Genomic DNA, 11,779 nt, shown 5'->3' on the forward strand with positions numbered 1-11,779 from the left:
AATCAGACAGGTTGGAAGAGACCTCTAAGATCATCAAGTCCAACCTATTACCCAGCCCTAACTAATCAATTAGACCATGGCACTAAGTGTTCAGTCTTTTCTTAAACACCTCCAGGGATGTCCACCCCACCACTTCCCTGGGCAGCCCATTCCAATGCGCAGTCACTCTTTCTGCTAAGAACTTCTTTCTGTGATCAAGCCTAAACTCCCCACCTCCCTGCACAGCTTGAGACTGTGTCCTCTTACTCTGTTTCTGGTTGCCTGGGAGAAGAGACCAACCCCCACAGAGTGCCATGAACTCTGCACTGGTTTGTCCTTCAGCATCTCACAGAGCAGGGCCATGAAGAACAGCTGGTGTAGGTCTGAGGGAGGGTGCATGTTCTAATCTTACTGATGTCTTTTCACATGCAAGTGACCAGTTTGTCTCTCCTAAACCCTGTGTCCTTACCCCATCAGGAACACAGGGCCACCCTGTATGGGTCAAAAGGCCAGCAATACATCCAAGATGTCTCCAGAGACATAATTCCCCTGCCACCAGACAGCTGCAAGGAAGCTGCTGGCTCTGAGCCTGGTGCAACAGCACATCAACACAAGGGTAATACAACCAGGCCTTTCCTTCCCTTTGTCATTTCTCAGAGCACCTGCGATCTTATTTCCTTAAAAAACCCCAAACCTCAATCCAAAAATCACCTGAAGCTTGTCAATGTCAGGAGATCAGGAAGGCAGAAAGTGCCTCCTCAAAGCTCTTGGAGTTGTGCTACTCCTGGGGGCTATGAGACACTTGAATTTGTTTCTCTAAAGCCTGTTGGGATGGTCACTTGTGGGATAGGCTGTTGGCCGTGGTCCCAGAAACACCCTCCTGGATTTAAGTGCTGTGCAGGACCAGCTGATCCTTGTTGGATTTGGCTCTGCTGCCATTCAGAAGGGCTACTGAGCTTTCACAACAGCAAAAAGCATTAAGGACTCTGCTTAATAGACATGGAAGCCCTGAAAACCCTGGGTTTTGAGCTGAAGTGGTTGGTGAGGAGAATATTTGTTTTACTCCCAGTCTTGCTTCCTCCAACATGCGAAAAAGCTGCAGAGAGAGTGATGGATTCTTTCTCTTTGTATCACCTATGCCCACAATCTCCTATGCTTGTAAGACTGGAGCACCTCTTAGTGCTGAAAGTGGTCCTCACATGAGCTCCCTTCTACAGGCAGCAGTGGAAAGATCTTAAGGGTGAGTGAATTGCCAAGGTCAAATGAACCCTTGCAGCAAAATGGGATTGCTTCCATTCCTGATTGCCGCCAAAGACACTACAAGACCTCAGCAGGACCCTACATGCTAGGAGCAGGATGCTCAGGGGTGATTTAGATCCTTTGCAACCCCTGTGCATTTTGAGATGTGTATGCCTGCTCTGCCTTAAAGCCAGCGCTTTAAGCTTTTGGACTTTCTGGCAGTGGCACAGGGATGCTCCAACTGACCTAATTTTACTGACCTTTCTCATCTATAACCTCCATGGTTTGTTAACTACAGGGATTGCTAGGGTTCTCATTAGTGCTTAGAAAGTATTTTTATGCTCTTGTTCACTCAGCACAGAACACAGAGCAAAATCTTGCAGAAGGTTATCCTTTCGTGCAGGTCAGAGCTGCAGTCCACAGAGAAGCAGGCTCCTGCAGCAAACTCACCACTTTTCCCTAGGAAAGGTCCAGCCAAGAAAACTGAAATCAGACCTGCAGCATTCATGTAGAAAATTCTCCCAGTGTTGACATCTCATTTTCTATCTAAGCTATTTTCTGTGTAAGCTTTTGTCAGGCTGGCTCTCCAAGCACATAGCCCAAAACTATTTCATCACTGGTTGCACTTTTGGGCAGTGGAGCTGCCTCTCATGGGTTGCCAGTGGAGCTCTTACTGATGCACAGGGGCTCTGCTGTGTCTTTTTGTCCCCCCACCCTTGGTATTGATGGTGGCAATGCTTCCCAGGCTCCTTGGCACTAGCTCAGGTGTGGGGGTGCAGCTGTGGAGGCAGAGGGCAGTGTCTTCTCCAGCTGCTGTGCAGAGCCCTTCACAGAATCACAGAACATTAGGGGCTGGAAGGAACCTCGAGAGATCATCTAGTCCAACCCCCTGCCAGAGCAGGATCACCTATACCAGATCACACAGGAACTCATCCAGATGGGTTTTGAATACCTCCAGAGAGGGAGACTTCCCAGACAAGCCACCACAGTCCTTCCAGCCTTACACAGGGAGAAGGAGGAGCAGAGCAGGGATCCTGCTGTCTCTCTGCAAGGGAGTGAACACCCTGGCACCAGAGAGATAAGAAACAGGGCTGAGGTCACCATGAAACTCCCTGTGTCAGCAGGCAGGGGAGGTTGTATCCCATCACTGGGACAGTGCTGTTCCCAGCATGGTTACATCTGTACTCTTTCCAGGCTGGGGCTGAACATTGTTTCTTCTTGATAGTTGATATTTCAGTTTCTTTGCCCTCCCTTTTGATGTCTCATGACCACCCATGGGCAGGGGCTCTACTGGGGACCTTCATGCACCAGGTGCTAGTGTGCCAGGCACCACGTTGCAGAGACCCATGAGGAGGTGGTGAACAGCAACACCTCATAAGTGCTGCAGATACCCTGTAGGAGATTTTCCATTCTTCATGCACTGTGGTACTTCCCTTTGCTTGTTTCCTCTTAAACATTGTCTTGCTGTTAATTAAGGAAGGGTTAAAAAAAGGGGGGGAAAAGGGAAAAAAAAAGGGGAAAAAAAAGGGGAAAACTATTAATTAATTCTAGGATTTCACAAATACCTTCTTGGAGGCTTTTGGTGAAGTTCATGCATAGTATAACATTAAATATTTAGTGCACCCTCTCAAAAGGGATTTGATCTTTACATATGGAAAGGGGGTGAGAGAGAAAGATTAAACAGATCCTTTTATTACCCAGCTCCAGTGACTCACGGGAACAATGCAAGCAGCGGGGACTGAAGAGTTTGCATGTGGGGGATTGGGCACAGTGTGGACACCAGGGACAGAGCACAGGGCTGGGGAAGCTGCGTTGTATTGGCTGTGTCACTGGGAGAGACACAGAGACACCTCGGAGGAGGCTGGAGAAGCACCGACAGCCCAAAGGTGAGGGGCAGGGAAAAAGTGATCACCCCTATGAGGAAGTGTTGTGAGACACTCAGATGTGTTGTCAGCCACGGAGTGAACACATCCTACTAAGATGCTGCAGTATCTCTGTATGCAGTGAAGCCCAGGAGTCCTCCCAAAGGACTCTGAAGAGTCCCTTCTGCTAGGCACTGGATCAAAACCACCACTTCTGCCTCTTCAAGCAGAAGAGCTTATGCCACAGGAATAAATATTTATACACACATGTGCAGGCAAGTTAAAAAACATAATTGTCAAATGTGTTTCTCAAGTAGATCAAAAAATGTTTCAGAAGGCAGAAGAGAGGCAAAATTACAGCAAGAATACTTCAAACAGTTTGTTAAATGGAAGGGTTAAACCAGGGGGATGCCCCTGCTGCCACAAACCCTTCTCTTTTTTCTGCATTTAAACAAGAAAATCATGAGATGAAGACAGCTCACATGGGGGCAGGCAGTTTGTTTCTTTAAACTTCTCTAGGGCTTAGCTAACATGATGTGGCAGCAGCACGAGGTAGGATGCATGAGGTTGGTGGAGACAACCAGAGCTGCGGGGAGGCTGCATTTCACTGCTACCCTGCCTGAAGCACCTTTTTCACTTCAGGCTTTCCTAAACAATGCACCTATAGTGTTTGGCTTGGAAAAGAAAGCTTGTCTGACCTTCTGTGATGTTGGTTTCTGCCTTTTTCCCAGTCCAGCTCTGTGCCTTTCTTGTGTCTGAATGAGCAGTAACTACCTACACGGGGAAAAAAAAGTGATGGTGGCTCAGGCAAGAAAATAACCATTCTTCAGCCTTTCCATAGCATCCCAGTTTCAGTTGTGTCCTGCTTTGTTCTGTGGAGCAAACCCCTGGATTATTTCAGGTATTTCCCTTTTAAAAGAAGTGCTTTCCTGATGCAGCCTTGGACAGTCCAAGCAAAGAAATGTTTTTCTTGTTGGCAGCCCTGGTGAAGGAGTGGCAGATACAGCAAGCGGAGCCCTGGTGAGCTCAGCATTACTAATCCCTATCAGATCTGGTTCTCATCAGTGTGGTGTGGAAACTTGAAAACCTCAAGAAAAGAAAAGAAAAAGGCAAGTATTAAAGCTGGTGAAACCTGTCCTTGGTTTGCCATTTAGATTTGTTGAGCACAGAATCAGAAGAGACTGTTTCAAACATTTACTCTGACTTCCCAGGCGGCTCAGGCTTGAGTTTCCCTGGGCTAGTTTGTCTTTGAACTGGAGTATTTCGGTTTGAGAATTCATTATAGGAAAATTTCTGGGTTTTGAAAAGCCACTCCAGCCTATGCTAAACCACTCCCACCTTTGGTTAATGCCATTCCCAAGCTGCCTTCTTTTTGATCTAAACCCCTCGTGCTCCAACATCCAGCTCCAGATTTTGCTGTGCTTTGTGTTCCGGGCTTATGAGCTCCCCACCACCTACAGTGGGGTTCACCTCTCCTTCTTTTGGTCAGCTGCAGTGGGGGTATCTCCAGAAAAACAAGTCACCACAGGCTCTTTCTCCTCAGCTGAGGGAAACAGCTACTTTAAGCATGCAGCCTTTGCCACCTGTTTTAGATCTCTCCTTCAGCAGGAGGACTGCACCCCCAAAATGCTTATTTCTTTGCACTGCCTTCAAAGGAAGTCTAAAGAAATAGCTCAGATATATCTGTCCTTAGTCAGATGAGACTCACCCAGGCAAGCGGTGACCCCAGCCCTCTGAACTCATCTCTGACCAACTCCAAAACCACACTCAGAGCCTCCAACAGCGTTTCACAAAGTGGAGCTCTCACTCCTTCCAGTCACACCCATCGAGCCTTTGGAGTTTCCCAAACGCTTCCTGCGGCGGTTGCTGCTGTGAGTCATCAGCTCTCGCCGCATCCCAGCGGCACGGCAGCCGGGGCTAGGGGCTGAGCTGCCTCCCCGTGACAAGGGCGTGGCATCCTTATCATTCCTTCGGGATTTATTTTTACTGCCTTGCTCGTGTCTGTGGAGAGCTCCAGGGTCGATCTTTGGAGCAGCTCCATGTTTGGAGCCACCTCAATAAGGCCAGTTCCCTCTTCCCTTACAAGACAGCAGCTCTGCTACCCCAACTGCCTTGTGCAGAGCATCGTGACTCGCTGAAGGCATGAAATAGAAAGGGAGAGAGATGTTGTTGACTTGAGGCCAGAATGGGGTCTCCTCAGCAGCCAGAAAAAGAGAGAACAGTCACTACAGGAAAAGCTTCTTGGGCTGGGGGAGCCCTGAGCAGAGATTAATGGATGTAAAAGTTTCTGCAGGAAAACCTCTGTTTTCCCGCTGCCAGAGCAGGAGCATATCTGGCTTCCTCCATACCCCATGGCAGAGGCAGGCAGCTCTGCAGTGACACCAACATCAGGGCTGGCCCATCTAGCCCTCAGCACCATGGCACTGCTGTGGGGTCCTTCCCTTGTATGTGTAACCACCATTGATTCTGAAATACAAGCCAGTCCGTAAGAGAGGTATTAGTATGGGTAGTAAATGGCATTGCTATGCACAGATCTGTTATGCAGGTTTTTCTCAAAGGTAAGGCATGATGTATGTTTGTGTAAAGGCATCATAGCTCCTCAAACAACTGGCCTGAGTATTGACTGTGAACTTCTTACTACAAGACAACCCATTAAAAAAATCCCTGTTTGCTCTGATCCATGGAGCAGAGGGTGAGCATGCACGTGGCAGGCACCCAGACACTGAGACAGGGCAGATGATTTTGGTGAGGGTTGTGAAGAGTGGCACAGACAGAAAGGAGTGGGTTGGGTGAACTAAGAGCAAACCTCAAATATCACTGTGGGTTATGTTCCTTTGCAAGAAGTGTCTCTGCCTGTCTGAGAGGTGAAGGAAATGCTCTTTCACTGCTCCATTGAACCCCGCGTATTGAAGGGCCATTCAAATCCATCCCAGCTGTCAATGGCATTTTCTTTCCGGATAACCTAAGTCAATGCAGCAGCCTCAGGCTGAATCCAGCCCGAGAGCACAGTCAGGTCAGTCATATCACTTCAGTTTGTCAGTGTCCTCTTGAGTCCTCCAGAAAATGACAGCTGTGTCTGAGGTAGCTTGTAGGTGACAATGCACGCTGATTTGTGAGGAAGGATTTTCATGGCCCATTTAGGGTCATCTAGAAATCCCATCAGCAGGAAGAGGGTGAGAACACACCATTACCTTGCCCCTGCAATCACTGGGGGTCTAGAGCTCGTTAGACACTGGTCCTTCATTAGGTCTGAGGCTGTCCCTGCACACCAGCCTCTACCTTCCTCTAGCCAGAGTTACCACCAGTGGCACATTCCCCAAGAGACTCCATTCCTGATGTAATCAGCTTGGGATGGTGGTCCTCAGCTCACAGGCTGTCTGTGAGCCTTGTGGCCATACCGTCAGGGAGAGCTGCAGCATGGCACATGTGAAGTGCTGGTGCCAGGTGGCCTAGGAAAAGAAAGTCAATATCTTTGATTTAAGGCTCTTAAGATCTGGGCTGTTCTCTGATTAACTGCTTGTTGAATAACAATAACAAGAATTAATAATGAACTCTTATCTATTCTTTTCATTAGTAGGACTGAAAGCACAATACAGAGCAGGTGATTATACCCAGTTTACCCCTAGTGAAAGTGAAGCAGGGATGAGTGGATTGCCTTCCCCATCATCACACATCAGTTCACTGGCAGATTTGGGAACAAAAATCTCAGTTTTGATCCAAGTCTTGACCCAAACTGGAGCTGCCAGATCCTCTGTGGGGTTTCCTGAGTGCCCATGATTGCTTCAATGCCTTTTGCATTGCAGCGCTTTGCAGAAAGTGGAGGAAACCACTTCTGGGCTGGAGTTTACACATTGCAGTTCAAGGTCACACTGAAAATCAGCTACCAGACAAGGATTTCCTCCAGGGGAGCTGATGGACTGTGTGTCATGGCAGTACACAGAGCAAACCTTGCTGTCTGGATGGTTCAAAGGCCTTCTAAAGGACATTTCATCCCCTGAAATGAGCTTAGTTTCTTTCCTTGTACCACTACCCAAACATTAACCATTGCACACATTTTTGCTTTTGTGGCCCCTTGGACTGTGGCAGCATTGTTTTCTCCCCATCCCTTATTTCATTTTAAGATCCACTTTGTTTCTGCAGCAGAGGAGGGCCACGAAAATGATCAGGGAGCTGTAACACCGCTCCTATGAGGACAAGCTGAGGGAGCTGGGGCTGTTCAGCCTGTCAGGGAGTCCTAACAGCAGCTTTCCAGTACCTGAAGTGGGGCTGCAAGAAGGCTGGAGAGGGACTGTTTGCAGAAGCCTGTGTTGATAGGTTGAGGGGCAAAGGTTTGAAATTAAAGAAGAGGGAGATTGGGTCAAGTTCTGCACCATGAGGGTGGTGGAACACTGACACTGGTTGCCCGTGGAGGTAGTTGAGACCCCATCCCTGCAGGTTAGGCTCGACAAGACTCTGAGCAGCCTGATCTAGTGGAGGATGTCCCTGCTGACTGCAGGGGGGCTGGACTAGACGACCTTTGGAGGTCCCTTCCAACCCAAGCCATTCTATGATTCTAAGAAGTAATACTTGCATCCTCTCTATGCATGAGTGAGCTCCCACAGATCTGCTGGCCAGAACCTAAGTTGTTGCAGAATCTCCTGCAGGCAAGACCGCAGTGTCCTGAGGTCTAACAGGTTTGAGCAATCATTTTGTAGCTGGACATCCCTCAATTCCCTTTGCATAGCTAATTAGAAAAGAGAGAAGAAAACAGTTTTGAAGAACTGGGAGGAAGTGGAATGTTTCTGTATTTGCTATTAGCAGGTCAAAGACTTTTCCTAAGGAAAACTGCCCATTTAAACGGAGAGCTGAGGGCACACAGGAGGTTTTTTTTTTCCCTCCATTTTCCCTGCAGAGTGTGAAGTGAAATCTAGGCATTACTGCTAAATTGTTTTCAATTTTTGTAATGGCTTTACGTAAGTAGCTTTTTGTCCTCCCTGTCAGTACACTTGACAGCTGCTTAAATACCACCCTCCTCAAAACAGACCTGTGTCCTTTCAGCCCTTATCCTGGTAAAACTCTCATTTCCTGCTTAACATCATGAATGTCATGCTGTGAGTGAGCCATTGCACTGCTCTCTGCGGTCCCTGTGTACGGGCAGGCAGGGAAGCCCCCAGGGACAGCACACCATGGCCAACCTGCCCAGCCCACCTGTGGCCACCCGAGCTCCCTCCTGACATGCCCTATCTTGCTCTTGTGATCCAAGGAGTTAATTTTGTTAAACCCCCCTAACCCCCAAGCTATTTCAGAATCCTTGAGTGCCTGAAGACTGTCTCCAAACCAACTCTCCCCTCTGTTATTGCATCCAGTGGCTCTAACAGTGCAGGTCTGCTTGCCACACAAGAACCAAACCTTCAGCAGCACCAGCTCCTAACTGCTAGGTTCAGAAAGACATATTAGAAGCACAGGTGATGAATAAAGTTCCTGTCACTAGCTGACATCTTCCCAACACTTCACAAATGAACCTTCAATCCCTATAGGAAATACTGAAGGACAACTTGCACGTCAGGTCCCTCCCAGGGTCTCAAGAGTCCACAACACATGGCACATGACCCTGTCCAGAGGTCAATGTGGATCGTCTGGGGTCAGCCCCTAGACTTTAGGCTTAGACCTCAGCTTCATGTACAGCGAGGACAGAAGGTACATTTGAATGTAGCATGTGTGAGGAAAGGAGTGGAGGCAGGGAAGTGCTCACTGTCCATGGATTTGGCAGCATGTTTCAGCTGACTGAACATCTAGTTGCTGGGCTGGTCTCCATCCAGCCTGCCCTTGACCCAGCCAGTCTTTGGCACAGTCTGGTGTCCACCCAAATGCACACAGGCACCAGGAGGAGATGGCTCTTTGTCCCACAGGACTGGCTTTCTGATGCTGAGATTAAGTGCCTCCTACCTCCCATTGGCAAGGGCTAACCTGTACCAGCGTCCTCACACCCAGGCAAGGGGCACAAATGAACTACAAGCAACCAGGTTACCACCATTAGCTGCTGCTGCTCCCTCCCATTGCTGCCAGCAGCACTTAGACTCCAGCAGAGCTGTGGAATCACTGGACAGAGGAGCACTAGGGGCAGCTGTACTCCACTGCTGTCCTTCAGCTGCTCAGTAATGATGAATTAAAGCACATTATTTTCAGAGCTCATGGAGTCTCCTCATGGTGGGAACGGGTCTTGCAAAGCACACCAGGCAGCCCTTCTAGTGTCTCCTGCAATTCTGGGGTTGCTGCAGTCCCTTCCACATGCCACAGAAGACCAAATAACCCTGGTCTCACCTTCATGGCACCAACCTTTCTTCCAAAGCCACCTCTCCAGGAGGTGAGATTACCAGCCTGGCTGGACAGAGCTTTTCTATCTCCAAAAGCCCAACTGACAGCACATCTGTGCAATTTGGCCATTACACCAACAGCACAAAGAGAGTTGCTTATTTTCTGCACCATTTTCCCTGGTGTCCTTTCTCAGTTATTTTGTTCTTTCCCCCCCCTGCAGTAATTTAAACAATTTCCAGTCTCACATTGAAGTAATTTTAAGATGGCTTCCTCCTGTTTAAATTAGGAGGAGAAAGAAAGGGAAAAGAAAATATTTCTTACTTTGCTGTCAGCCCTTCAGTACGAACAAGTGAAAACTTTGTGGGGTGGTAGCAAGTCCCTTCTCCATTCTGGCATGAGTACCTTGCCTATAATAGAACTGCCATGCTGCATATCCCAGATACAGACTCACAAAGCAGTCCCGTGAATCTAATTGTCAGGTCAAAAACATCTGCCTGGTCTTCTGTCAGCAGACCTCTGGTGGTGGTGATGAGCTTTAAACTCAATATTTTCATTATGTTGGTATTTTCCAGCCATATGTTGAAGTGTATTGGTAGTTAAAAAGCTGATGTTGGTAAGAGCGATTGGTAAGAGCAAACTCACTCTCTAGCAAAGATCAATAAACAAAATAGTGAAGGAAACACATGAATTCATCAATGAGGGACAATAACCATCAAACCAGAAATAGCCACCCCACACTATGGCAGTAGTGGCAGAAATCAGCCCAGAACCACTCCCCAAAGGGCTGGAGACCCAGAGGAGGGATGCTCAAGGGATGCCCAACACGCCCAGGGAGGTGGTGGAGTCGCCGTCCCTGGAGGTGTTCAAGAGGGGATTGGACGTGGCACTTGGTGCCATGGTCTAGTCATGAGGTCTGTGGTGACAGGTTGGACTTGATGATCTTTGAGGTCTCTTCCAACCTTGGTGATACTGTGATAAGCTCTAGATGTGACCAGGGAGATAACTTGGTATTTTGGACCCTCTGCGCTCTCTCTGCTTCTAACCTGGCAACAGTTCTTGGGGCAGGTTTCTGGGCTTAAAAATGAATAGATTAATAAATAAAATAACTGCATCACTGCTGATGGACTGGTTTAGGAGATGGGGGAGTTAAAGGATTTAACTTGATAATGCTGCAAGTATGCAGGAGAGACTAAGAACAGCTTTATGGCTAATGCACAGGGCAAAGGCTCAGCAAGCCCAGCTCAGCTAGGGGCACAGGCACAGGCTCCCAGCGTGACCTTGAAACAGTAATTTGCTCTCTTGTCATCAGCTCCTCACCTGGAGGACGGTGAGTCTATGATATATCCAACAGCATTCTGGAAGTGCTCAGAGGCCGAACTAATGAACACCACTAATAAATGGTGATGAAAGGGGACAAGACACTTCCCAGTTCTGGCTTTCGGGGCACTCACTCCAGCTTTTCCTCCCTAGGAAGGTCTCCAGGGAGCTCTGTGAGCAGCAGGAGATGCTTGAGGGCTATAAAGCTGTGGCTGGATTTAAATTTGTCCAGGGAGAGGTGTGGTGAAAGTGCAGCATCCTGGTGCATGGGAGCAGCTGTCTCCATCCATAGCTTCAAGCACTCCCATAGCAACTAATTGGTGTTGTTTATTAGAGCTGTGCTCCCCGAGCTGGGCACGTTGCAAATTGTCTGCCTTATGTCCCTGCTGACTGCCCCAGGAATACCCCTGGAAGCAAATGTGCCTTGCAGCATGCCCTGAAAGGCAGCCAATCCTGTCCCTCTGGGAGCAGGGCAGAGGGCTGAGCTTCAGGCAAGGAAACCTCATGGGAAAAAGCATCTGTGCAAGGAACTGGTTAAGGGGTTTCATCTTCTCTGCAATGAGGTATTTCTTACTGGCTGATGAGAGCAGCCTTGAGGCTGTAGAAGCCAAGTGTGATGCAGCAGAGTCCACTTGCTGGCACAGCCTAAGCAGGAGCTGGTGGTGTAAAACCTCTGTGCACCATGGCTGAGCAGCTGCCTGCTCACAGCACAGACTACCATCATGGCCACCAGTTCAAAAGGCACACATGCCTTCACACCACGCAGCTGGGAGCCCAGCAGGCACTGTTCAACAGAGACCCTCAGCAAGGAGCCTGATGAGAAACACAATGTGCCACCAGTGCCCCAGAAGCACCACACTGCTCTGAAGGTCAACACCACATTAATGGTGACACCTGCTCACACCACATCTACTGCTGGCTCTTCTCTACACTGAGCACTAGCTGAGCATGCAGGAGCAAATGCTCCAGGAGAAAATCAAAGAACAATTTGGTTTTGCCTGGCTGAAGTGGGAAAAAGAGGATCCAGCATCCATGTTTCTGTATCAGAGACTCCTCAGTCCCAAAGACGGGACTTTGGTTGTGCCTAA

Source organism: Melanerpes formicivorus, unplaced genomic scaffold (assembly GCF_026170545.1).
Source record: "Melanerpes formicivorus ecotype bairdi unplaced genomic scaffold, bMelFor1.0.p_v2 SCAF_13, whole genome shotgun sequence".
NCBI classification, from domain to species: domain Eukaryota; kingdom Metazoa; phylum Chordata; class Aves; order Piciformes; family Picidae; genus Melanerpes; species Melanerpes formicivorus.